At 37.4% G+C, this 5510-nt stretch overlaps 1 non-coding gene across 1 annotated transcript; it reads left to right on the top strand.

The window, feature by feature from the left end:
- The first annotated feature begins 3641 nt into the window (after positions 1-3641).
- On the top strand, positions 3642-3745 carry LOC124096598 (U6 spliceosomal RNA). Its single transcript, XR_006852903.1, has one exon. It is a non-coding gene; the product is annotated as a U6 spliceosomal RNA (small nuclear RNA).
- Positions 3746-5510: the final 1765 nt, after the last annotated feature.

The raw sequence follows: 5510 nt of genomic DNA, 5'->3' as shown, positions 1-5510 counted from the left end.
TCTTTATGTGCATTCTTTCTCTCCACCAACAACTTTCTGCTTTGACACAAATATGTATGATGAAGAGTCTCTCCGCCTGGGTTACATTAAGCTCCATTAGGACAGGAACCTGTTTTTCTCACTGTTGTATTCCTAATATCTGGTTTATTACTTGGTACAAAGCAAGGGTATAATAAATATTTGTTGGATCTTGAAAGAATTCACTGGAAATGTCCAAGGGGATTTAAACCCCACGCCATAGGAGAAACATTGAAAGTAAATTGAGGTTTAGATAGAAAAGACTCTCTGGGAACATGAGTTCTTTTCAAACATTTAATGGGTTGTCATGTGAAAAATGGAAGAGACTCATTATGGACACTTCCAAAGGTAGGTGAAAGCTACCACTGACTGGTGGAAGTTCTGAGGTGACAGATTTTATCTCACTTAAACGAAAAACTCTGTAAAAACTAGGAACTTTTTACAATGGAAGAGAGTACCTAAGAAGGGAGTAAGTGCTGGAAGATCACTCGCTGGGAATATGCCAAAAAGGAATAAAAATTGGATAATGTGTAGGATCAGATGGCTTTTATGGAATTTTGAGGTTATGATTCTATGATCTCAGATTTATGGTACTTAAGTAAAATTAAAACATAAAACAAAAAAGTGTGATTTTTTTAAAAAGCAGATTTATTTATTTTTCTTTAAATATTTATTTATTTATTTTTCACATCTTCATACATGTATTTTGTATAATGATGACCATCTCCTTCCATCATCCTTGCTATTCCCCTTCTCCTTCCCTTTCCCTCTCACCCCTATTCCCTATTTAGAGGTAATCTTCCTCCCATTCTCTCCCTCCCTACCCCACTTTGAGTCACCCCACTTACATCAGAGAAAGTGTGACTCTTAATTGGCACTAAGCAAGCAAGGTCTATCAACTCTGGGGTTGTAGGAGAAGGAGGAGGTGAAGTTAGGAGATTCCTGCAAAGGTAGTTCCAACTTTATGACAAAAGTGAATCAGACAGAAGCAACAGAGAGAAGTAGGTGGAAAATGTGATGAGCTTGGAGTTCCAGCTGTCACACCTTGCAGTTTGGTTTTATGAGCCAATAAGTCCTCTGTTTTTTTTTTTTTTTTCCATAGGAGTTCAAACTACATTTCTGTCACTTACAATCAAAATTCTGACCTTTCTGGACTTCCCTGTTCTGGTTAGTGACACTCCCACTGGGAAGTCGCCAAGCTGGGAAATCTCCAAGTCTTCTTTTCCTTGCTTCTACAAGTCCTGTCAATCACCATGTCCTAAGAATTCTTCTCTCACCCAGCCAAGAAGTTGAACATCCTAAAATACTGCTTTGGACCAGCTACTTGCTCTAAAGCCTCTAAAAATATGAATCTTCTTCAAATTTTGTTATGATTATAGAATGATAGGTGGAAAGATTTCATAGGATGCCTTCAAACTAATTGGTTGATTTTTTCCACCATAGATTTCCCCTGCCTTGAATGTCCTTCTCCTGCCTACTACCCCCACGAATCTCACCCTTCCTTCCAAGTCTGGCTTAAGTCTACCTTTTTTATTTATTTATTTATTTATTTATTCTTTAGTTGTCAATGGACTTTATTTTGTTTATCAATTTGTGATGTTCAGGATTGAACCCAGTGCCTCACCCATTGAGGCAAGCGCTCTACCGTTGAGCCACAACCCCAGCCCTTAAGTCTACCTTCTTTTTATTTATTTTTTAGGTGTACTTGGACACAATACCTTTATTTCATTGATTTTTATGTGGTGCTAAGGATCAAACCCAGGGCCTCACACATGCTAGACGAGCGCTCTGCTGCTGAGCCACAACCCCAGCTCCAAGTAGACCTTCTTTAGGAGGTTTTTTTCCCTAAGCATTCATCCCAAGTCAAAATAATTTCCTCTCTTGGACTCTTGGAGTATTTTGTCTCCTCCAGTCATTTGCCAACTTAATTATATATAAATCTTATTTTTATAATTAGATTGAATTAATTAATTAATCCTAATTAACTAAATTGATTCTAATAAATTGAATATGAGGATGGTGGCGTATGCATCCTGCATCCTCCACAATTGCTGTACACAGTATGTTTACTTATTCATTAATTCAGTTCATCCATCAAATAGTTATTGGATGTCTGCTATTATGTCAGGAATTATTCTGGGCTCTGTGAATACAATGGTAAGTGTACAAATGGAAGAGGCCTACTCTCGGTGAATTTATAGTCTAGTGGAACCAAAACAAAAAATAAGTTATCAGGAACAACCAAATCTAAAAATATAACAATATCTGTTAAGCTATAATGAATAGCCATATATTAAAAATATAGGGAGTGATATTGGCCAAATTATATTGTTATAGTGTGTGCATGTATGAATATGAAACAAGTCCCATCATTATGTACAACTATAATGCACCAATAGAAAATGTGGAAAGAGAAAAAGAAATCACACATACAAAAAACACAAATATAATCAATAACTAAAGGCATGTATAATATGTGCAGTGGTGATAAGTGCCATGGAAAAAAAGCAGAGTTTGGAAGTTACAAGGATGCAGTAATAGATATTGGTTGAACTTTTTTCTTTACATAGATTTTTATGTTGTTTCATTAACTTTGCAAATTCATTTGATGAGGTTTGACCCTCTTTTTATCGTATTTGTGAAATCCATTCATTTTCAATATGTCCTCTAGTCATTTAAATTTTATTTTAAAGCTGTAATTAATCACTTCTCTGACATTTTATTAAATGTGCCCTAAAAATGGTTCTAAAATCCCAAAGAGCAAAGGTTGTGAGTCCAAATACTCCTGGGGCTAGGATGTAGGGAAACAGGAACAGGAAGCCTGGTTACCAGGCAGGGCTCCAGGCCTGTGTTGCTAGATTTTTTTCAAGTGAAACCAGAAATCAGATTTTTAGATCTGCTAACTAATCATATTTAAAAATGCCTCATGCAGGCCAAACAAGACAACTCTGAACTGAGTCTGGCCTACAGGCTTTCCGATTGTAATTTTTGGCATAGAGAACACCGCCCTGCCCACCCTTGCTGCCATCCAACCCTGATCATTCCTGCTTTCCTTGGACACTTGCTTTAATCAAAAGGGTAGATTTCACTAATATTATTATGTTCAAACCTGGTTTTAACTGCCAGTAACTCAGGGATGGACAGACTGGCTACAATAGCTCAACTAATGTGTTTTCGATGACCACATCTCACATTCCTTAGTCCAAGTATCCTTTAAGTGGGATCAGAAAATTAATGCTTCAGAAGGCAGTTTGCAGGGGTGAGGTGTGAATGTCCTATAATTTACCTTCCCCCTTCTTTGGCTTTTTTTTTTTTTTTTTGGTGCTGGGGATCAAACCCAGGGCCTTGTGCATGCGAGGCAAGCACTCTACCAACTGAACTATATCCCCAGCCCCTCCTTTGGCATCTTTATAGATGGTTGCTGAGGTTCATCACAGCCTTGCTGTAGGCAGGCAGCTCACTGCCCACCAGCAGTAGGTCCACCCATGAATGAGTGTGTCTACCCATGGACACAGGACAGCATGTAGCACTTAAAACTCACCTGCAAGGATCCTGAGCTTGTAGGACAGGACAAAATAAGGCTACTCTGTCAAAATTATAGAATCATAAAGTAGAATGGTGTTGTGCTCGCTTCAGCAGCATATATACTAAAATTGGAATGATACAGAGATTAGCATGGCCCCTGTGCAAGGGTGACACGCAAATTCATGAAGCATTCCATATTTTTACATGTATAAAGGCATGAATTGGCGTGAACATACTCTACATACAAAGATATGAAAAATTGTACTCTATGTGTATAATAAGAATGTAATACATTCTGCTGTCATGTATTTAAAAAATAAAATCAATAAAATTAAAATAGTAATAATAATAATAATAATAATAGGCATTTTTCAGGGAGATATTTGGGACTATACAAATATCCCATTTCTTATCAAACTGTCTACCACTGTTTTAAATATCCATTGATGATCCTGCCCAAATCAAGTATTACTGTGTTGTTTCTAAATGTTGATTATTTTATTCCCATCATTCCTTCTCTATTTATTAATTGGAATTTACTGTTAAGTACAGCTATTATTCATTCATTTACTTATTCATAAAGTAGACTCATAAATATTTAGGATATTCTGTAGGTTATAATCATTGTTTTTCATTTTGTTGTTCAAACTATTCCATATTTGAGCAGCAGAAATGTTTTCAATCTTGCTTCTGAGTCCTTATAACATGCTACCATCGGTTTTTTGAACCCATCCTCATTTTCTGGCCCTATGAGATGTTCTTCAGGTTCCTCTTGTACTTTCTTTTCCCCACCCCAGGAATCAGCTATTTCTCCAAAGACTCTTGGTTTCTTTCATTGAAACATTGTATTTAGAAAGAAAGATGCAGGTACCATGTGTGCTTGTTGCTATTAAAGTGCTATTGCATCTGTACTCTCATCAAATAAAGCTTAAAAAAAAGCATATATATATATATATATAGAATGGTGTTTATCAGGGCTGGTGAGGAGTGCATTGAGAGGTTAGTATTTAATGGGTCAGAGATCCAGTTAGGAAAGATGAAAAAGGTCTGGAGAGAGATGGTGGTGATGGTACCTAACAATGTGAATGTGCTTAATACCAAAGAGCTATCCACTTGGCCGTGGCTAAAGTGGTAAATTTTATGTTACATGTCATTTGCCACAATAAAAACAAAATGACTTTTATGATGAGCAGAATAGTCTCCTCTCCATGGGATGCTATTTCAGAGTTCCGTAACATTTACTTTACTTAAGACTTATTCTATTAAAATTCCAATACTTTAAAATAAAATACAATAAAGTCTATTCTATATTTCATGTGCCCTGCTGATTTGCCAATTACTAACAGGCAAAGTAGTTTTGTAGTGCTACTTTGCTCCAGATGCAAGTCAGAAAAACAGGAAGAGGAGAAGCAGGAACTATGGAAAGAGAGAGAAGAATGGAAAAAGGAGAAATAGTGAAGACTTGGAGATGCTAGGTGAACTTCACCCAGACAAATGAAGAAACAGAAACTATTAAAAGTTATATTGGGGGGACTAGGGCTGTAGTTCAGTGATAGAGCACCTTCCTTACAGGTCTGGTACACTGGGTTAGATCCTCAGCACTGCATAAAAATAAATAAGTAAAGATATTGTGTCCAACACAACACCACCACTACCACCACCATCAACAACAACAACAACAAATACACACACACACACACACACACAAGCTGTATTGGGCAAACAATACAAGATAAAGAGAAAAGGCAAAGAAGTTGGACTTCTGGTTAGTAAGAATAGGAACTCAGCCAGGCACGGTGGTTCACGCCTGTAATCCCAGCGGCTCGGGAGACTGAGACAGGAATTCAAAGCCAGCCTCAGCAAAAGCGAGGCACTAAGCAACTCAGTGAGACCCCGTCTGTAAATAAAGTACAAAATAGGGCTGAGGATGTGGCTCAGTGGTCAAATGCCCCTGAGTTCAAACCCCG

Source organism: Marmota monax, unplaced genomic scaffold, assembly GCF_021218885.2.
Source record: "Marmota monax isolate L192 unplaced genomic scaffold, Marmota_monax_Labrador192_F-V1.1 WCK01_AAM20220418_F8-fsc00004, whole genome shotgun sequence".
Taxonomy (NCBI): Eukaryota; Metazoa; Chordata; class Mammalia; order Rodentia; family Sciuridae; genus Marmota; species Marmota monax.
The sequence above is the reverse complement of the archived record's forward strand: the minus strand, read 5'-3'. Positions and strand labels throughout refer to the sequence as shown.